We start from the raw sequence: 23858 nt of genomic DNA, 5'->3' as shown, positions 1-23858 counted from the left end.
TTTTAGAGGAGGGAGAGATTCAGTAGAAAAACAGAAAGACTTACTGGATGAAAATTGCCCTTGTGCAGAAAATACATGGGATGTCAATAGCTGGACATTTCCAATGCAGACCACTGTCTTCTAAATCCCCAGGATGGCATTTATGTACACAAGGTGTGAGGAACAATAGTCATACTGATTTCAGAGTCAGGATGTATGGCCTCTAGGCCTGACTCAATCTCTGAGTGTGTGCCTAAATTCTCTGGTTTTCATAGTTTTCTCATGTGAAATAAAAATCATCCCTTTCCTCTTGAACCCTTGCTCTGCTTGCCTCTGACTTGCACAGGATTGGAGAAAGAACTACATAAGGTGTTTTTTCAAAAAACTGTAAGTTTTCTTCCATATCTATGTGCAATCTTTTATGGAAATGGATAGATATGAGAAATATCTTACAGGAAGAAGTCCTCCAAACATAAGCTGATACTGGTGAGCTCAGCTATATTTTAGAACAGCTGAGAGGGTCCTACCTGACTTTGAACTCCCTGACCTATCTGGTACCGCCTGCCTTTTCAGGCATGTGACCCTAGCCATGCTAGCCTTTCTGCTTCTTTAATATATCAAGATCCATATCCTGTGAAAGCCTTTGAATTTAATATTGCCTCTGCTAAGAATGATCTTCTCCATATAATCCAAATAGTTGGAATCTTTTTTTTTTTTTTAATTATTTACTTGTGAAGCCATCCTCTGATGGAGACCTTCAGTGACTACTCTGGACAACAGTGGCACCAATATATATGGTGGACCTGAATGGTAGTAGGTACTCAATACATAGAAGCTAGAATTAACCATTGCTATTAACTAACACTAGTAGTTTGCGAGGGCCACCCTAATAAAGTATGACAGAAATTTATCTCACAGTTCTGGAGGCTAGAAGTCTAAAATCAACGTGTCAGCAAGGCTAGTCTCCTCTGAGGGCTGCGAGGTAAGGACCTGTGGCAGATCTTTATCCTTTGTCTGTAGATATCCATCTTTCCCCTCTGTCTCTTTAAATCATTTTTCCTCTATGTGTAGCTCTGTGTCCAAACAGCCCCATGCTCTAAGGACACTAGTCACATTAGATTATGGCCCTTCACCCTAGTGACCTCATTTTAACCTGATTACCTGTGTGACAATACTATCTCCAAAAAAGTGTACCTTGTGAAGGCCTAAGCATTACCTTTTATCACATGAATTTGGGGAAGACACAATTCAACTCATAATACATACCATTATTCAAATTGCTATCAAAAAGAGGTTGTTCCAAAAGGTGATTATTGTTGGAAGAGCACCAATGGAGATTATAGTTTACAACTCTTAGCAAAAAGCAGACGATTGCTTTGGAGGTCTTGCCCATTGGATGACACATGAGCTCATATACATTTGACTGACCAAGACTGCTCTTCAGTGAGGCACGTCACCATCTCATAAAGCAGACATTCTCCCAGTCAGGAGACCAGCCAACCAAACCGGGCACTCTATAAAGAGTTCTGACGCACCTGAGCCACTCTCTCAAGCACCGTGGAAATACAAGAACATATTGAAGTCTGTGAACATGGATTACTTACACACTAAACTAATCAAAAGGATAGAGGGAAAGGCAATGCAGTTCACTTAAAGAAAAGTCAGACCTAAAATGTTTTCCCATGTTATACTTACTCAGCATGCTCTAGTCTATCTATGCTTTCCTAATTGAAGGTGGTTGTCCATATACAAACATCTTAGGTCTGCTACACTATCTAAAATAATCTCTTTTTTTTTTCTGACCCGTGGAGAAGATGCAATTAAAAGAAGGAAATGAGATTTAATTTTTGATAAACAACAAAGCTTCTGAAGTTTAAATGATTACTTGCTCGTAATGAGGTAAAATAAGTGTGCTTGTGTAATATTTGACATATCGCGAAAGAATTTGCATTTTAATGCTACATCTTGTGATAAAGGTGAGATGAGGGCTCTCTTAAAGTGGAAGGAACTGATAGGGAGATTAAGAGGCTTGGTCATGGTCCAGAGAGCACTTGAGGCAGCGACACGTGGGCTGAAGTGGGGGCTCCAGATCCTGACTCCTAGCCTGGCACCTTTCTTACATTCTATGACCTCAGGAAGCTATGAGGGAAATGTGGAGGAAGGGGCTAGAGCACTTTGTTTCAACATCAGTCTTTTCTGCCTCAAATATTTATGGGTAAAGTTTCCTCAGGTCATCCAATGGGTGAGGTGGATAAACATCAACTCGTGTTCAAGAATACAGGACTACTACTCTAGAACCCAGACATTAAATTTGATATCCCTTGAAACTTTCTAAGTTCACTACATTTTTTAAGGGTGCATGTGTGTGTGTGTGTGTGTGTGTGTGTGCGCGCGCGCGTGCGCGCACGCACGCGCACGCTTATGCTTTAAATATCAATCAAGTACCAGAAAAAAATGATCATGGTTAAAACAGGTCAGGGAGAAGCCAAGGACAAGAAGAAGGTAATGAACTCAGTGAAGACGGTAGTTACCAACATCTTAGGTAAAAGTGCTAATCTAGGTTTTAAAGTTGGACCTCTTTGGCCCAAGAAGATAGGGAACATGTGAAAAATCCATATGGAAAATGTAGAGACATTTTGCAGAGAATTAGGATCTGGGCTCAAGAGATGAAAATTTCTTCAGAGGCTCTTGCCAACGCACCTCATAGACTAGGACACATGGAAACAGACCAAAGCAACCTGTCAAGCTGCCTCTGCCAGGGAACGTATTTTTTTAAAAAAATATGTTCGTCATTTATCTTGGTAATTACAATCCAAGACTGTAGTGCATTTGAATGCTAGAAACTTGAAACACTATAGAGGAATAGAGAATATGTTTCTCTTTTTTTTTTAAGCTATAGAACTCAGGAGCTGAGCATCCTAATGTCCAACTTACTATGACATCAAAGCAGTTCAGTATGAGAAATGTAGAACCCATTCCCAACTTGTTTGAGGCTAAAGCCAAGTGCTACAGCATGCCCTCAGCTGCTTATTTCTTTTCTTCTTCGGCTACAATTTTCTAGAATATGTGTCACATCAGAGCTGCATAGCATCCATATTTGCAGCAGGAAAAAGAACCTATTCCAAATCATCAAATCCTAACATTTGATCAGGGAAGTCAATTTCTTTTTCTGAATCTGTGTCCCTGATTAAGCAATGTAGTAAAAAATCACAGTCCCTAGAGTACAAGTTGTTAGGTTTAATAGAGGTAAGATACTTTGAGTGGTAACTTCAAATGGAAGAAGACACTGATGTTCTGTGGTGCTGAACATTAACATGGACCCCAAATCCTCACAACTGACAGAAGCTATGCTAGGCCTGCCCCAGCTCAGGAAGGACTCTGTGATGACCGTCAACGTGGGCCCTCGGGCCATCATTCCCCAAAGGCTCTTTTCCTCTCTGCTTTGGAAACCAGGCCCTATGGTTTCTGGATGTGAAGTTCATTCAGACTTCCTTATTTCAGCTGGACTCTCAACAAATATATACAGAGTCCCAGTTTGTACCTGAAATTTGGCTAAATATTGATCAAGACAGTCTTAAAATATCAATGATCTATCCTGATACAAGGGAGCCTATGACTGTGATCAGACCAATTTTTAGAAGGTCTGCAATAATGAAGAAGTCATTATGAAAGCCTGCCAGGTGTCAAGTGATGCTCTTGGGGCTGTGCATATGAAAGGGTTCTTCAAAGAATCATCCCTGTGATCTATTTAGACCACACACATTCTGCTAAAAGTAAACAAATACTCAAAATCATAAGGTAAAATCCACAGGAAAGGTGGGTGTGAGGTGTTAAGAAAGAGAAAATAGTTAACGCTATTTTCCATCTCTATGTGAGTAAGGAATAAATTTAAAACATACAGAAAGGGCTTCCCTTGAGGTAAGCACTTTGTTTGCATAGGTCAGCTGGGACTATGACATTATCGCTCCCACTGACAATAACTCCTGTTCACCCCTCAAGAATCAGCTCAGGTGTAATGACATCCACAACGCCCATCCCCCCCAACCATCCAGGTAGGTTATGCCTCCTTCCTCACTCCCATAACACCCCACGTCTGCTACATCCCAGAACTTAACCTACTTTGTTGAAATCACCACTGTTGAGCTGGGCTAGCCCTGTGTGAGCCCCTAGAGAGTGGAGACTGCATGTCATTCATCCTTACACCCCAAGACTCAGGTGCAGGGTTCACTACAAAGTAGTTGTTTCATTATTGAATTAAGTGACCCTGCCTAAACATCTGTTCAGAAAAAATATTTAGATGAAATGGTAATGAGTCAAATTAGATTCTACAGAGAAACCTGCAGTGATCCCCGAAACACTGGGACTATGCAATGCACCTTGGTTCCAGAAGATCACAGAATGCCATGGCTGTGGCTGGATGTTCTCAGCAGGCACTTCCTCCCCAGTGCTCCACTGCAGGTCTATCCAAAGAAATACTATTAACGATAGGGGGTGGTTTCTTTGTTCAAATTAATTGAGAAAATACTACATTTAAGCCATTTTGTTTTGATTTGATTTGTCTTTATCATGGAATTTCTCAGCCCGAGGGCCTGCAGAGTGCAGGAATTCCCAGCCATTTGGCCCAGATGCCATTTTGTTGGGAAAATAGTCCTTAAGGACATGTGTTCTCCTACAGGACCACACACCTCTGCAGATGGGCAAGTCAGCAAAGCAAAGGCTCCACCAAGCACAGAGTACAGAGAAAGAAGGTCCAAGAAGGAACCAGGGCCATGAGCCAATGCCCCCATGAGGCACAAGGAGTCAAGAATCATTAATAGTGATACAAGTAACACCACCTGGAGGAAGGAAAGCTTGGTTATTCATGGGAGAGAAACATAAAGAGATTTTGTTGGAGTAATGAAAAAGGTAAAGGAGCTAATATTTATTGGCTGCTCTTTGACTATAAGCAACAGAAGTCAATTATTCATAGTGTAAGAAAAAAAATTACTGGAAATACAGTAGGTAGAAGAACTACAGGAGAACTAGATTTCACAAAGAGCAGGACCCAAGGTGGTTTCTGGAGATCCAGGCAGGGAGTCCTGATGGTTTAACAGCACCATTGTCAACAGAAAGAGCTCCAAGAGTTTCTATCTTGGTGTCTCTCCCCTTAAGACTCAACTCCCAGGGTGAGAAGCTCTGATTGGTCTCACTTTAGTCACATGGCTACCTCTTGCCCAGGAGAGGCAGGTCACCTTGACCTGATGGTCTCTTCACAGAGATGTCCAAAGTACAATTGCAGTGCTAATCCCAGGAGGGGGAATGGATGTCGGGCGGCAGTAACAACAGCTAACTGTTACATTCCTTCCCCTTTCGGCTCCCATATGAAGTACTAGGACTCCCATTTGATAGAAAGAAAGATTGAGGCTCTCAAATTAAAGAAACCAGCCCAAGAAATTTGAATAGAAAATTTGCCTGTGTTTAACGCCGAAGGGCATTGCGATTCGACCTCTCCCCATCCCACTCAACCCCACCCCACGCAAAATCTAAGGTCTTTCCACTGCAAGCAAATTGAGCTGGGCCTTGAAAGGTGCATGGGACTCCAAATGGCAGGGACATGAAAGAGAGGAAAGTGGGATATGACCACGCCACTTACTACAGTGTGCATTTGATATTTGCAGCATTCCCTTCCATGAGAGAAGCCAGCATCTTTTGTAAATGCTATAGTAAGAAAAAAAGCATGTTCAGGGTTTCCTCAGAGACTCACAAACATTCTACTAAAGGGAAAGTGATCCAAGGCAACATTTGTTTAAATTAAAAATAACAATAAAAAGAAAAACTTGACATCTATTCCTGGCCAAAAGGTTGAGCATTAAATAACATTTAAATTTGGCTTTGATAAAAAATGTATGTTGTTTTGGATAGCTATATTTAAGCAATTTTTGCAAGCCTCAGAGGGAACTAAAAATGCCTTAATTGCTTCCTCATTTTTACATGCTCCATTATATGAACGTCAGCAGCATCTGTCACCAAATTACCAGTATTACAAAAACATTGTATATTTTATACATGGAAGAACCCCAAATACCTGAAAATACCTCCAAGTGTTTGAGGAGTCAGTTGAGTATTTTTAAAAATGTATTTAATTTCTAGTAGTGCCTGGGTGTCTGAGACACACCCTAAGACCTTGGGTCTTTTCATTCACAATAAAAAGTTTTCCATTGAAATTCTCCCTAGTAGACTCACTCACGAGGAGAGTCACCGCGCATCTTCTCAAAAGCAAATATAATTTCCTTGACGTTTTAAAATATGAAGCCTTACATCAGGTATGAAAAAGACAAAGTGTGTGGTGAATGGAAACTAACATTTCAGGAACACTTACCATGAGTCGGCAAGTCCTAGCCCCTTCTGGTCTCAAATCTCAGTGATCCAAGCACCAGCACTCACTGAGCAGTGATATTACCTGTCTCCTCCCGGAACATCGCCCTTTAGGGGTGAGGGAGCTGGAGCTGACAAGCAATTTGCTTCAAGCCATATCAAAAAATTGTGATGGAATGAGATTTCCATCCCAACAAAGTGTAAAATTAAAGCTCTTGTCTTTTTAAAAGAGAAGGTGCATTTTTATAAGAGCCGAAGGCCCTGGGTTTCTATCCCTTCTCCCTCCAAATAATCTACAAGATGAAAAAACAACAAAACAAAACAAAACCAAAAACCACCAGCAATCAATGTGTTGATTCTTGACTTGACTTCCAGGTTTGCCTCAGTGGCTCAGTGGCCACCATAATCTGTCAGCAGCATGGGTGATTCATCATTTTAATCCACATCTGGCACAGGATTGCTGCCATGCCACTACCTCCTTGGCATGTGGCAATACTGGATCTCTGAGAATTTATTCCTAGTTCTTCCCTACCTATTAACCCCAACTGACCACTCAGTTTTGCTAATCCCACCTCTCACACTGCCCTGCAAGCCTTGTCTGGCTAACCCCCATCCCCAGCACAGTCATGCTCCAGAGTGGTGATGCGCTGCACCTCATGGCCCTCGCCCTCCTGCCTCTCCCACTAGGCTCTGAGCACTTCTCACTTGTCTGCTAGGGTACAGGCCACTTCTCACTTGTCTCTGGGTACCCCACCCCTGGCAAAGGGCCTGACATGGTCCACGGGCTCAGTAAATGCTGCCTAAGTAAAAGAATCAATACAGGAACAGACACATCACACATAATAATGTGTAGACCCTCTGAAAATAATAACAGAACAACAAACAGGATATTATTGACTCTGGCCTCCAAAAGTCCTTTTTACTTGTATGCTTTTTCTGTTTCTGGCTGTTCTCTTTGCTCCAATCAGACACATCCGTTTATTTCCCTGGAGTTCACCTTTCGTTGCTTCCCTAATATTTTGGCTCTTTCATTGTACCTAGAGTACATCCAAACTATAACTGGACGTGTATCATACGCATGTGCCCTCACAGCCTGGCCACAGCTTTCCTACATAATTCTACCCAATGAACCCTAAACACAAGGCAAAATATAATTACTATTGTCTCTCCTAGGATACTTTTTGTTTTCTTTGTGCGGTCGGTGCCTATTGGATTCTCACAGACTGGATCATAAACACCTCCACTATGAAAACTTTTCTGACCTGCCCCCATCACTGGTTTCTTCTTACTGAAGATGGTGTGTCAGCATGGGTCCAGTCAGAAGAGAGCAAGCCATGCCAGAGAGTACAGTGTGGTAATTTAATATAAGGAACCAGTGACAACAGCTTTGGAAGGCCAAAAAGGGCAAACAGGAGACCATGAGGCCATCCAGAGGTCAGCAAAGACAAGAAGCCACTTTCCTTCTCAGGGCCAGAAAGTCAAATGGAGGAGGTCATGTGACCAGAGCCCAGAATCTACACCCACTCTGAAGCGGAGCACGGCCTGAGGGAGTTGGAACACTAGGGCAGCATGACTACTGCCAGAGAGGTTTCTTGAAGCAGAGAGGAAGGCAGAAAGACTGGCCTTCGTGTTCTCCCAGCTGTCCAATCTCCTGGAAGGGCCTCCGTCAGACAGTTGACCAGAGAGCTGGTCTATGCAGTTTGCAGAGGTCACTCCCTGCGATACAAAGCAGATTAGGGGAAGGGTGTGGAATGTCTGAAAACAAACAAGCAGAAAATAGCACACATGATACATTTGCATCTTTTTACTTACTTATCCACGTGGAAGATGAGACTCCTTCAAGCAGAGACCACATCATCCACATGTATGCATCCACAACACCCATGATGATGTCTTCACAAGGATCTTTGTGAATCAGTTAAAAAAAGAGGAGGAGGAAGGGGAGGGATGTCGTTAGGGATGAATAAATGTGATAATATTTTCAGATAATACGAAAAATCTTTCGGTCTGTGGGTGGAATTGCCATCTGCTCCCATTATAAAGCCTTAGAACTTCTCCGCTGGCTTGCCAAGTGTTTTCTCTCGCCTCCCACTCACAAGTTACTGTTCTAAACCCCTCTCTCCTTTTTTTTTTTTTTTATTATTCCTTCCAGGCAAGCAAAATATTTTGCTTTGCATTTATTTCAGGCATTGCATTTATTTCAAACACTTTATATATATTTTTGTTTGATTACAGGGTATTCGTTTTAATTATTTTGTATTACTTTGTTACTTATGTAACGGAAATCCTGAGTAAAGCAGCTCAAACCGCTTAGGGGATCCCGTGGAAGGATGTTAGGTACCTGATGGGATTCTGGAACTGAGTTCTTGCAACGGGAGGTGAGCCGTGTTCGGGCCGGCTCTGTGCAGAGGGCTCCAGAGTGTTCTCGCTTCACTGCCTAACCTTCTTGTGCATCTGTAACACTGGCTGGTGGGATGCACAGGGAGTTGCCCCCTTTTCTGCTCTCACTTCTGGGCACCCAGAAAGATACTCATCTCAGGTTTGATTCTAAAATTCCTGGAGGAGGGGATCCCTGGGTGGCTCAGTGGTTTAGCGCCACCTTCAGCCCAGGGTGTGATCCTGGAGTCCTGGGATCGAGTCCCAGGTCGGGCTCCCTGCATGGAGCCTGCTTCTACCTCTGCCTGTGTCTCTGCCTCTCTCTCTCTCTCTCTCTCTCTCATAAATAAACAAAATCTATAAATAAATAAATAAATAAATAAAATTCCTGGAGGAGCCCACTGAGTGGCTCAGAGTGGTCAGACACTCATCCTTGAAACAATTGATAGCTGTGTGGCATGAACCTGGCGCCTCTCATAGACACTATGTGTAGGGATTGTGGGAGGGGGACAGTACCCAGCAGGGAGTCCAGGGCACCTGTTTTGACAAGTTCCCACTCTGAGCCTAAGTCAGGGACTCCAAAGCATTATAAGTTCTGAGCACAAGCAGTCCCAAAAGATGTAAGGGGCCTGCAGGCTGCAGCCTTCTAGAGGGCCAACCTTCTCATTAGCATATTAAAGACTTTGAGGAGGCCTGCAGATTAACCCAGCATATGCCATGTCTATGTGAGCACAGGTTACCTTCTCAAAATATTAATTAATGTCTCCCCCGAATACTTGAGAACTGTTGTGTTAAACCAGGTTGGTTCTAGTAGTGGTTGTTCATAGCTCACGGCCCAATTTCTTCTCATAGACTCCTTAAAATGAATAAGGACAGTCTTAGGGTCTCTTCCCTGCCTTTAAGGTTTATATGTGTTTTTAAATAATTGATGTCCTCTTGATTTAATCAGGACATTGATCTGTAATTGGGTTTAAGCCCCACAGCAGTGGGGACCTGACCCATCCACCAGCACTCTCAACCTGGTCACTCACATACCCTGAGCCAGTTGTTCACCTCTAGGAGGAGGTCAGAACACATATATCAGAAAATAGAAACTCAGTAAGATCATAGATGCAAAACATCTAGAAGAAAAGTTGGCAAGCAGGAAGCCTTCAAGAAGTGGGAGTTTCTTTTCTTTCGTTGTCCTAACATCTGGGGAAGGGTGAGTTGCCAGAGGAAGAGCCAATAACATTCTCTCTCGCACTCCCTTTCTCTCTTCCACTCTCTTCCCCTCCATATACACCATATGTATACATCCTTTAGAACTTCGTTTCACTAAATTCAAAATCAGCATTTGCATCCTTTTCCTCTCCTCTTTCTTCCTCCCACCCCTTCTCCTACTTTACTCTTTCCTCTTGCTGGCTTTCTCCCACCAAATAGCCTCCTTTTAGACTGCCAAATGTCTATGCCCTGAGGAAGAATGTCAGTTCATAGGAGTTGGTCTTCAAGGACCAACAGAAGCTGGGACAGGGAATTCAGTGACTTGAGCATGGACAAGAGTAGACAGGACTTATTGTGTATTCCAGAGACTTCTGGAATGAGTCTGCAAATGTGAAAGTACCAGAAAGACGGATCTCTGGATCCCTATGTTTTCATATTCAGCATCACTCGGATGCTCAGGAAATGCTTGATCTCTACCACACATCTCCAGAATCAGTCACTACCAAATTTTCAGACTTTCTCCATCTAATATTGGCCTTCTTTCTTCCCTCTTCTTTCTCCTCAATCTGCTCGTTCTGTTCTGCTTTCTTTCCCGTCCCACCCCCTCATTTTTTAAATTCACCTCTGAAATGTTAGCTTATTGTGTCCTAGCTCGTCCTGCCAAGAAGTGTTTCAGAAGATACTTCTAGACTCGTTACTAAAGCCCCTGTTTCTCTCGTGTTCCTTGTCTTTATCATATGCAAATTAGTTTTTTAAAAATCTATGAAGGGCCCTACTTGGTGCAGGGCAGCATGATTCATGCTTTGGGGTGATTTTTCTCTCAGTCCCTCAGGATATTTCTAAATTAACTTAATATCACAGAAATAAATGTGAAAAAAATTTTCTGCTGCGTTAGTACTTGTGACTGTAGTAAAAGAGACATTACAGGAAGACAGTCCCACAGAAAACTGTTTCTTCCTGCAGAGAATTAACAAATGTGGGTCTTGGTTTCTAAAACCACCTGTAAACATCATTTCTATTTCCTACTTTTAAGCCATTTCAAAACCACAAGCATTTCAGCCATACTCTATGCCTCAAGCATTTCTGAGGATCCCACATTATATTGGAGACACTGTTAGGCTCTTAAGGAACAAAATGAGTAGAACACAACAGAGTATGATAAATGTCCCAAGAGGGCTTGACCCTGAGCTCCCCAAGACGAAGAGACTAATCCTGCCTCCTCAGATGTCCGTATTTGTCTATTGGGAGTATTTTCAGGAGTCTACCCTGGGGAAAAGGGGCTGAAGCTATTCAGGGCAGGGAAAGAGCAGGAGGGGCTCTGGCTGAAAAATGCTCAGTTCCCCAGGTGGACTTTATTGTCCTGTTGGTCCTGGTGGGTGGACACTTCTATCCCCGTGGTTGCTGGGTTTGGCTGTGTCATTTGCAGGCTGACTTGATACATGCCCTGGGTATGTAAAAGATTCCAAATCCACTGCATGCTTTTCTGCAGGCTCTAGTTGACTCATTTCTCTCTGCCATGAAAACACAGGTCCCTAGTAAGAGCTGCTCCTTCATCCTGGTTCCTGGATGGCAGCCGACCTGCAGTGGCCAACATGTAAGAAAGAAATGTGTGCTGTTACAGCCTTTGAGATTTGTAGGGGGGTGGGGGGAGGGCTGTTGTTAATGCAGCAAAACCTGAATATTATAAATCTTCCTTTCTTTACTCTGTTTTGTAGAAAAATATTCTGTAGTTCTAAAACTTCTGTGCAGAGTTCTGCATTAAGCTTGATACTAAGAGCTATCATTTCTGTAATTAATTTTTTTTTGATTTATGGTTAAGGCAATGCCTCTGTATCAATGGATTTGATTTTTCTAGTTTCTATAAGAGAAGTAGCCCAACGATTTTTCCTAGAAGAGGCCTGCTCTTTCTCTCATCTGTTCAATGACAGTTACATAATTTTTTAAGTGTTTGATGCACAACTGAAAGAGTAAGCAGAGGCAGCAGAGCTTGGGGGACACACTCTGGGAAAGAACTGAGTTCTGGGTCTGGTCAGTTCAGACACATTTAAAAAATAAGACCCATTCCTGCTCAGATCAATGTCTCCTTGTTAGACACAAAAGGGTTGAATGGTACATCTCCAAGTCCTTTCTTCTAACAAAATTTTTTACTTTATTTTTAAAATTATTTTAGTTCACCTAAATCTATAAAAGCAGCCAGGACCCTAAGATCCAGAGGATTCTTTTATATCTGGAGAGCTATCATAGCTCTCCAGGCCTGGAATAGTTCTTGCTGAATGAATGAATGCATGAGTGAATGAATGAATGAATGAAGTACATGCATGAAACATATATTGAACATTACACGGTGCACTCACTGTGGTAACCACTAAGATCCCAAAGATGAGAAAGATACAGTCTTTCTCAGAGAAAGAAGGCAGAGATATACCCCAAGCTGACTTCCATGACATACAGTGAATAATGACAGACACAAGGCGACACAAAAGCCCACACAATAACCATCACACTCAGCCTAGTGTCAGACAAGGCTTTTCACTTCTCAAAAGGCTTGCCCTCCATCGGGAGTAGTTTCAGAGTCACATTTGAGAAGTAGCTATTTAGGGATTACAAAATATCAGTCAGGTGAGATGTGTCCCCTTAAGCACCATATAAAAATGGTTCAAGAAACTTAAGAGGGGCATGAGGATAATAAAACCTACGCTTCCAGAAATTGGAAATAATGAAGAAAACAGAACTCTTCAGACTGCTCTGGAGACATCCTGAGAGATAGAAATTTAAGACAAGAAAAGGTTTGGGGGCTTTTGTTTTTTGTTTTTTGTTTTTTGTTTTTTTTTTTTATATGTGGGTGTGATCAGCATGTACTAAGTAAGGAATCAATAATACTCTATTTATAAACAATGCACGTAGTCCTTCTCAGGAGGGCTACGGTTGGGTCTCGTTCCAGTTAAGAAATTCAGAATAAGACATGGAATTCCTCCTAGCCCGTGGTTTCAAGCACCATTATTTGACCATTTCTGTATTTAGAACTCATTCAAACTTATATAGCATATTACATTTAATTAATTGAGTGTTTATGCGCTAAAGCATTACTTGCTTGCGACTATAGTGGAATTCCCAGGGTTTATGACGGGAACACTTTAGAACAGCAGCCTGTGTTTCCCCCAATTTGTATAGCTTCATTCATTATAATTTTTCCTGATGTTTTGCCTACCATATTATTAACTTCCCCAAAGCAATGAAATACCAGCTTGTCTTCTCACGGCAGAGAAATGAGAGGAATAATTATGAACGTGGAAATCCCAGTGAAAACATGCTTCTATTGAAAGAGGCTAGCGGTCCAAGAAGGAGCTCCCTGGATTTATGGAGACCATTAAAAAAAAAAAGCAAACACACAGCAAAACAGATGCATTTTGTCATCCAGCATCTTGGACACCCAACATTCAGGGAAAAGAAATCTTTTATATATATATATATGTATATATATATATATATATATATATATATATACATATATATGTACTTATAAGTATATGTATATACTTATTTATATATTTATATGTATTTATACTTACATACTTATATTTATATATTTATTTATATTTATATATATATCTTATACTGAACAATTTCTATTTTACTCTAAGTTATAAAATCTGAATAAATCATCAAAGTTTCAAGTGCGTGCCATGCATAAATATTTAATCACTGCAAAGTGTTCTTCTCAAAATGTAAGAGTTTGTAAGCACAGTGTTTGATTTGTAACCGATTCCAGGGGCAACGCCGAGATGCGTTCTTCCCAGCTCTTGGCTACTGAAGACTTTCCAATAATGGGGTGAAGACAGTGTAAGGCAGGCCCCAGGGCCTGTCAGTGCAGAGATGCGAGGCCGTCTGGGGAATCAATCCCAGCCAGGACTGGGGGTCAGCGGTTATTTTACAAAGAGCAGGGGTTGACAGGACCACCACAGTCTTGTGTGTTTATTGTTCAACCAGGTGTTTGGGGGCCATCCAGGCCCAACCAGGATCATGTGAAGAAGCCACTGACGGGGGGTGAGGGGAGAGGAAGAGGACAGTGAGGAGCCGGGGCAGGGGGGAAGCAGAGTGATGACTGGCTGGGAGGCAGCCTTCCCTCCTGTTCGGGAAGCTGTTTGTATTATGACATCCTGCGAGCTCCATTGTTATTTCTCACAACATCATAGTCTACCATCAGACCATCCCGGTGGCCTCTCATAAAAGGTAAAAAAGAAACCCTTGATTTACATTCTTGTTTCAGAAATGCTCCCTGCCTTCCTACTTGGTGCTGCCCTGTTTTCCTGATATTTCACTTTGGTTTACATGACACTTCAATCGATCACTAGTGCCAAATGTGTATTCAGTAAGAGGAAGTTTCATTTGGAAAATGATTCCCAATCTCAATTCTTCCTTCCAAAATCTGTGCCTCATAGCTGCTCCACAATTTGAAGTTATTTCTATCTGTGTAAATGTGGGAAAAAGAAGGAAATTTCCAAAGTAAAGGTAACTAGCCCAGAGTAGGTCGTTCCAGTGATGATGTTGGGATAATGGTATTCTTTTTAAAAACACAACTTTATTGAGAATGTAGCATTCAACCATCAAAACTTTGTAAACCTCAAAGCAAAGGCTCTGATTTTCAGTGGTTTCTCTTTCAACCCCTACCTTTTACAATAATTTTCATTACAGATAAGACCTCTATAGAAATTAAAGTTTACCCTTTTACAACCCCACCTAATTGCTGGGACCCAAGCCAATCCTGATGCTAACACCCATACCAAGTTCATTATCAAAACTAACAATCCAGAGGAGGCAGAGAACAGAGCAGTAGCCGACCTCATTAAAACACTGAGACAGGAGATCCCAAGGAAGAGTGGCAATATTTATTAAGAAATAAAGAACCCACTTTCATTCTAAACTTCATTCTCAAAAAAAAATAAAATAAAAAAAAAAAATAAACTTCATTCTCTGATTTTGAGAAGCCACACACAGTGTAGCCCACTTTGCAGCATTTCTCGAAAGAACTTACGATTTTGTAAATTTAATGTTGAGTAATCAACTTCGGGTACTTAAGTGCAAAAGCATCACTATATGATAAACACTGTATCTTAAAGCATGAAATAAGCTTTGTTCAGTCAAGTCTTATTATAATATGAGATTAAGAGTTTGAATTGTGATAACTCGCCTGGCAATTTTTATGCAAGAATCACACATCGCAGTGATATGTTGGAGATGACTTGACTTCAGGTCTCTGTTTCTGAGAAAGCAAGGATCTAGTGAATGCCCTAATGTTCAGAACATCAACAAAGTATCATTGTGTAGGCACCTACAGAATGGTCCCCAGTGATATCTGCCTCCTAGTAAGTATGCAGGCTCTTGGGCTCTCCTTTGTGTGTACACTGCTGCTACTGACTTGCTTGCTTCTATCTGTGTGCAGCAAAAGATGTTATGTTCTAGATTAGAACACACACACACACACACAAAAAAAAAACCTGTGACTTCCGTCTTGCTCCCCTCTCTTGTTACTTCACTCTCTCTCTGTCTCTCTCCCCTTCCTTTCTTTCTCTGCCAAGAGCCCTGACTCTGGGGAGTGTAAGCTACTCTGTTGTGAGTAGCCCTAAAGATACAGCCATGTGACAAGCGACTGATGTCCATGGCCAGCAGCTACAGACACCACAAACAGGCATGTGAGCAAGCTTGGGAGCAGATCCTCTGACATCCTACCAGTCAAGCCTTAAGAGGACAGCAGCCCCAGCCAATCTCTTGGCTGATGCCTGTGAGAAAACACCAAGCCAGAGAATCTACCTAAGCTTCACTCAGAGTCACTCATCCACAAAAATCATGAGATAATAAAAGTTCTTTTAAGCTACAGAATTTGGGGATAACTGGTTATGCAACAACATGTAATAACACAATAATCCTCTTCTCAACTTTCAGGTAGTTCTCCATAAGTCATTGATGATGTGTACCCTAAAACTTTAGCTGTTAAAATAAGAGCACTGATAAAGAACAATTGACAACCCCAAGCCACAAATCACCTTACCATGACTCAATGGCAGGATCCTCTCCTAAGTTATATGAAATCAACAAACTTCCATATTCTTCATGTATCTCTTATCCTCTAACATATTTTCATAAAATTGGCTTGCTTATTATGTTTATTCTTTATTTTCTTTCTGTCCTTTTAGAATATAAGCTGCACCAGGGCAAGGATTTCATCTTCTCCCCCACCTCCATTTAATATAGCCCAAAGACTAAAACCAGCGCTAGACTTACAGGAATTACCCAAAAAAATGTCTCATGAATAAATGAACTTGACATGATTCAATATCAAAATCACAGTTTTCAGCCACAAGCCACAAACCATGCTGTTCCCCAGTTGCACCTTCCACTTTCCTAAACCCACTGTTTTCCCAAGGCTATTCATTCCGCCTAGAATGCCTTGTGTCTTAGGTTGCATTCCCCAGAAACACACTGTGAGACAAGAATTTGTGTGGAAGTAATTTATTAAGGAAGTGCGCCCAAGAGAAACCAGTAAGAGTGGGGGAAGCATGACGGTGAAGGAGAAGAAGCCAGACAAGGGTGTGATTTCAGGCAGACTCCCAGAGAGGGCAACTTCCACGTAATCCCACTGGGGAGTTCTCAAGTGTAAATTAAGCCTCCAAGTTTGTCCCAACCCCAGGCAAGAGAGTTGAGCTTGCACACTCCCATGCTAATTAGTCCTCAACGGAGGGCTGCCCCAGGGATGTAAACTCCCAGGTACTTCCAGCTGTCTGCAAGTGTGGGGAGAGCCAAGGGCAGCCCTCCAAAGAAGAGACACAGGTGCAGGCTTTGGAGGCAAACAAGCACGGAAGCTGAGACAGAAGAGCAAAGAGCCAGAAAGGGATTCCAAGAAGATCTAGGTGGAGTCCCAACAGTGCCTGCTACCCCAGCTTATTTCATTGAAATCTTACCCATCCTTCAAATAATTCTCCCTGTACCTTAGCACTATGCTACAACCATACTCACTCTCTCATTCTTTTGTCATTAACTTTCCCTCTCCTTGATCACAAAACCCATAAAAACAGAGATTGTATGGTATATGTGTCTGTGCCTCCCACACTGTGTTGTAAAGAACTGCAATGCCACTGAGTAGCTCTAGACTGTTCCATGGCAGTGAGGATCAGGGGTTTCCATCAGTAGGTATCCAGCACTCTCACAGTGCCTGCATACAGCAGGCATTGAGACAGTATTTGTATGTTGAGACGTGTGTTATAATCTACAGAGTGCTCTCCTGTCTGTTAATCCGTGTATCCCACACAGAATACACAGAGGTACACAGAATAATGACGATTACCCCATTTTCCAGAAAGAAAGACTGTGATAAAGATTTCCACATGCCTTATTGACTAAATAGGCACTGAGTAATGCTGCAGAACTAAATCGGTTTTCAAGTCCAATTTGCTTTCCCCTAAATTGATTGATTGATTAAGTGGGGAAGTAATCAAAAAATATTTCATCTTATTTAAGTGAATCACATAAAATAAAATGGAATGAAATGTTTAATGGAATTAGCCTGAGATCATTTAAATGAAACTGAATTTTATGGTGTATTTTACTCCTTGACTCGCTGTATTTTGGCTAATATTGAGACATAAGCAGAAGAGGGGAGGAAGGTCATGGGCGGGTGTGGTGACTATAAATTTCTGGCTGTAATTCATTCATAATTCTATAAACAGGTCAGAGCTCCAGACCTGCGTGGTAACTTGTCTAAAAGCATGGTAGCCTGCTGTTTCCTGGGCAGACAGTGTTCTGTTTGCCCAAACTCTTCACTCAACTCCTAGTAGCCTCAACAAATGGGCCACTTTCCTCACTGCTCCATCCTTAGATGTCATGGAGGCAAGCTCTCGAACAGCATAGTTCATGCTGAGCTGGCAAGGACGGAGAGGTAGCAATTCTGATGCACAGTTGCTGTCTGTGCCTTTCAAACGCCCCTTTCCCCGGACACACCCAACAGGGACCTACTGCAAACACTGGTGACTCTCTGCCTTAGTGCCTGGCCCAAGCATGACAGACAAGAAGAGAAAGCATCCATGGCCCCCAGGGAAGTGGCTGTCAACCAGTGACACCTAGAGCAAGTGACAACATCCCTAAGTATATTGTCATTCTGATGGGTCAATTTGACATAAATTGGCCATTTCCTTCGAGAACCCTACCCCCAAAGCCTGGAGCACAGCTGCCCATAGCAGTTGCCTATTTAATAACTTACCCTCTCTTGGTTTCCTTGTCTTCCCTGAGCCTGCCACACTCCCACTCCAATGCTCCCCAGAATCATCTCCAAAATAAACTGCTTTCACCAAAATCCTTATCTCTGGGGCTACTTCTAGGAGAATCCAACCCTGGGTTCTGTTGCTTCATTCAGGGGTATTCATTCTTTTAAAGTAGATAGCTGGACTGACAGACCAAAGGGATGAACCAGTAATGAGGAATTTTAATAAACAGGATAGTCATGTGTGAGAATAAGTCTCAACAAAGAACCATCCTAGCATCATCTCTGGGGTGGCCACATCATCTGTCTACACAACAGGCAGGCTGGCATAGTAGACAAAGCCATGCACTGGATATTGGAAATGTGGATTCTAATGTCACTGCCACTGGCTCACTCTTCATCCTTGTCATTCTCTCTGATCTCTGATCTTCAGATTTTCTCTTCTGGAAATTTACAGGATTGGATTATTTGATCCTAGGGCCCTTTTGGGCTCCTAATCCCCATGAATCCATGGAAGAGGATGAAGTGCATGGCACCTCTTTAAAGGTATGTTCCACCAGTAATTAATAAACAAGCAAACTTTTCACACAGCTCCGGCTGTAAGAGGGACTGTTTAATTAGGCACACGAGACGTTCCAATCTGTCTAGACAGGCTTCTCTTTTTCCCCTGAACGCCGTCAGCCATGCTTGCTCTGACACTGTGACAAGGTGTCCTTTGGCTACAGACCACAATTTTGTTGGGTGATAATTCTAATGCCATAGAGTCAGCTGTGGAACTTTCTTTAGTTTTAATGCTGTTTGTATTTCCAAGTGGAACTGACTGGAGAGTTACCCAAGAAATAGCCAAGAGAGGCAACTCCTCCATCAGGAGTCACCAAAAAGTCGCTTCTGGTAGAGCCCCAATTCCTGTCTGTCTATCATTGTTAGTGGGCTTTTTAGTGATTGACCCCTCTCCTCATCCCTGCCCTTGAGGAATAAAATGTCCAAACATTGAAAGGAAATTCTCAAGTAATTCATTGACCCTCCCCCACTCAAAGACTCAAGTCTTAGAGCAGAAATTCCTTGACATCCAGATTCCTAAACACGCAGACTTGAGTCTTGTGACAAGTCTGGCAAACAGACTATAAAATCCTTGATCTTCCAAGGACTAAGACCTTAACATTTGTGTGGATAATATTGACAGAGCTCATCTGGTGTGAGGATTGGAGAAGAAATAAATGTATGAAATCCCTGTCAGCAGTGAAAGAAAACTTTCAAAGTGCAGGGTAGTTGATTAGACAAACACAGCTTACTCACTAGACGTAATCAAAAACATTGAATCTTGGTCTCCTATGGTCTTGTTCAAATTTATTCAGGGGGGGAAGATAAAAATGGTCAGGAACCATAATTTTTCATTTAGTTCCTGTAGTTCTACAACTATATTAAGTCACAAAAGACAATCTCAATTCAGTTACTGGAAGTGTCTGCCCAAAGTACCAGTCACATTTCGATCTTCATTCAAGGCTTGACTCCTCTCATCCCACTGTCACCTAAGGCTAGGTGGACAGCTGTCCTTACAGAAGGCTGTGCTTGGCTTCTGTCCTCTTTCTCTTCCATTTCCTCCCCCACTCACTAGCTGCTGCTCCACACCTCATAAAAGTCAAAGAGGATGGGCTGCCAAGGAGAAGAGGAGGAGAAAGGGCAGTTTCTGCTGGAGTGAATGGCTTCATGTTCTCTGGACCTGGCAATTGGACAGCAGTAGCTCTTTCCTCGTAGATGCTTTGAAAGTTGTTTGCAAGCTTCTCTGCCGGTCCCTCCAACTACAACTCCTCTGACACGGGCAATGCCTTGCCTTTACCTGGCGGCTTCCCCCATCCGAGATTCCTCAAAGATGAGATCCACATCCATTGTGCCATGTAATTCAAAAGCATTCCCAGGAAATCCATTTGGGCAGGCTCCAGGTTGCCTCTGTCACTCTCTGGTGCATGAAACATGCTCTTGTATTTCTTCCTCCTCTGGTTACTTGCCAGGCACCTTAGTCTACTCTCTTTTGCCTGTCACAGATTGCTATAGCTTTTCTGAGGTGATAGTCTGTCTGGGTCCTTGGGGTCCACCAACTGCAGAGAACGTAACTTAAGCTTTGTGAGCACTCTCATTGGAACAAGCTCTCCAAGCAGGAGAAAGACATAGCGCCCTCAACCCTTCACTTGTGACTGGGAAGAAATTGGAAGTGACACTTAAGAGAAACTCTTTACAAAGAAATACCCCCACCACCATTCTTTCTCTACATTTTCTCAAACATTTTATATTCTCAAAGCGGATGACAGACTACAAGAATCATGGAATTGGATCCTGATCATCCCCTTGGAAGATTCCCCCAGGGTGGTCTACCTCACATTATCTAAAATCTACCATATTGATTATATATTTGCACCTAAATCAGAACTTGGGTCATAAAATTCTACTTCCAAATAATACCGTGATAGATTATTCTCACTAATTGCTTTAAAGAGTAGGTAAGATTTTTTAGAATGTGCCTACAACGTGGAAGGCACTTAATAAATATCTATGAAGGGAATTTATTAATAAAGCATTTTGCACCTATGGACTTGTTTAAGAAACAATTTGGGTTCTCTTGTTTACAGCTACTTTCCATATTCTTGGAACAGAGCTATTACTTAGTAGATACAAAGTACATATTTCTTAAATGAATTAATGAAGTATTTTGGAAATCCTGCAGAACACATACAGCGTTCACTCTTGAATTTGACAAGCATTTGCTGAACACTTGCCGAGTATCAAGTGGCAGTAAGCACTTCCTTTTGGTGTTCCCATAACAATGCCTGTCCTACCCTCTCAAGTTGTTTATTAAACTGTATTGCAATAGCAGTTTTTCTTGTCTGCACTCCCACTTGAAAAGAATGGATATCATTTTCTTCTCCAAGTCTCTAGCTTAGTCAAGAGCAGGAGGAAGGAACACAGAATCAATTGAATCAATGCATGTTTCCTGTGTCAGACAATGTTGAAAAAGGGAAGACGGGAACATAAGTTACGATTTATCATATAGTTATCCACATATAGGTGTAATCTGGCATACAAAAAAAATTAAACCAGATAATCATGACAGAGTAATGGTTATAGGACTACCTTCTGATCCTAAACTTTGGAAACAGTATGAAACACATGAAATAATTCAGACATTGGACAACAGGCAGTGGAGTGCTGTGCTACCCGAGATGGATGAGGGATGCTTAAGGAGTAGCCCATGTTTGCACAGCTTCCTTTTTGGAAGAATTTTCTGGCCTGCAATGCAGGAGGTGAAGCCCAAGCAGAGCATGGTCTTGCTGAGCTGAGCAGGCAGAGATGGAAAGGACAAATAAGGTCATTGGAATCCAGGACACACAATGCCAACAAGGAGGACACTGTGTCGGGAAGGAGATCTAGAAATATTCTAAGGGGTCTCCTGGAGTCTGGGGCCAATTAGTAAGTTGCATATATATATCATTGGCAATTTTGTGCGGTTTGGCATATTAGTTTCCTAGAGCTGCTGTCACAAAGTACCATGGACTGCATGTCTTAGACAACAGAAATCTGTCTCATATTAGGGAGGCTGTGAGGCCAAGATCAAGGTGTATACAGGGTTGGTTTCTTCCAAGGGAGATAGAAGGAAGGCATCTGCACCCTGGCTTCTGGTTATTACTGGCAATCTTTGTCTTGGAAATATCATCACCCTGATTTCTGCCCTCATAGTCACTTGTCATTCTCCCTGTGTGCATGTCTGTGTCCAAATTTCCCCTGTTTACAAGGACACTAGTCATGTTGGATTGAGATTCCACCCTACTCCAGAATGACCTCATCTTAATTTAGCTAATTATATCTGCAATGATCCTGCTTCCAAATACGGTCACATTATGGGTTAACAGTTCAACATTGGAATGGGGCAAGGGCAGGGGTGAAGGACAGGTGGGAAATGACACATTTCAACCCATAACACCTGGCAAAAACTATGACCAGGGTTTTATGAGCAGAACAGATTTCAGGGACAGGAAGGACTGAGAAATGTTAGAGCTTCAGCCAGACTGAGCGAAGAGAACTTTCTAAAACCAGTCAGGACTTCCGTTGCAATACTGGAAAGGTCATGCATTAAGATGGGGCATTCCCCTAACAAGAAAGTATCGACTCCCCTCACTCACTCTAACAAAGTTCTAAAAAGTCCTCAAAAAAGTTCAGGCAGATCCACAAATACATTAACTGGCTATCAGACCAAAAATCAGCGATACACAGGAACACAAAATCCAGGTGTTCAACTCTGTAGAATCCACAGTCTCCAGTGTAGAGTAAAATGGACAAATGGAAATATACTTCACAAAAGGATTCTTATGTAAAGGACATGCTCTTTATTAATTCATAGTAGACAAAAAAATCAAAATCATAGATTAAATTTTAAAATAACAGTAATCATGTGACTGGACTAATAACACCAATCAATGGCAGAAATTATAAGATTGAATTAAAAATAGAAAGTCAGATAATACAATAATACACTGTATGTTTTTTGATGTACTTTACATTGAAAGACAAGATACCTTAAAGATAAAGAATGGAAAAACAAATAGGATACCTAAACACTAACCATAAGAAAGTTGAGTGTCTATATTAATATCGGACAAAATACAATTTAGGACAAGGAATATAAAAAATAAAGAGAGACATTTTTAAATGATAGCACAGTCAATTCATCAAGAAGAAATAGTAATAAATATAATAGAAATAGCACTAAATATATATTTATCAAATGAAAAAGCCTTACAATACATGAAGAAAAAAATGAAAGAACTAAAGGAACAAATAGATAGACATAAAATAACAGTGGAAGAGCTCAACACTACTGTGTCATGTGTTTGGTGCCAGAAACAGACAAAAATTTAGGAATTATCTAGAAAATCTGAACAGCACTATCAACTAAGTTGCCCTTATGCTTATTTACAGAACACTACAAACATGGGCTCCAAAATAAACATTTTTTCACTTCTCAACGGAATACTGACCAAGAGAGAACCCTTACTAGACCATAAAAACCTTCAATAAATTTGGAAGAAATTAGAGTATTTTTCTAAATATAACAGAAATAAAATAGAAATCAATACCAAAAAGATATCTGGAAAATCTTCAAGTACTTGAAAATTACACAACACACTGCAAATCAAGTGAGTTCAAGGAAGAATCAGCTAGAAAATTTAGAAAATATTTTCAATGGAATGATAATTAAGACACATCTAAACATGCATTAGAGGACAACTAAAGCACTGCTTAGAGAAAATCTTATAGCTCTATCTATTATATTAGAAAAAAATAAATGCTTAATGTCAAGGATCTAAGCTTCCATCACAGAAGCCAGGAAAAGAAGAGGGAGTTAAGCCTAAAGTAAGTAGAAAAAAGAAATAATATAAAATAATACAAATCAATAAAATAGAAAATAAACAAGTATAAAGGAAATCAATAAAATTAAATGTTGGTTCTTTGAAAAGTTCAAGAATATTGATGTCTCTACCTAGACTAAATAAAAAGAGAGAGAGAAAAAACAGAAATTATTAATATCAGGAATGAAAGAGGGAATATTATCATAGATTTTATAGACCCAAGAAGAAATAAAAAATCTGAGTATCCTTATATTTGTTAATAAAATCAAAATAGTATTTAAAAAGCATACCATGAAGAG

Source organism: Vulpes vulpes, chromosome 14 (assembly GCF_048418805.1).
Source record: "Vulpes vulpes isolate BD-2025 chromosome 14, VulVul3, whole genome shotgun sequence".
Taxonomy (NCBI): Eukaryota; Metazoa; Chordata; class Mammalia; order Carnivora; family Canidae; genus Vulpes; species Vulpes vulpes.
This window is presented reverse-complemented; position numbering follows the sequence as displayed.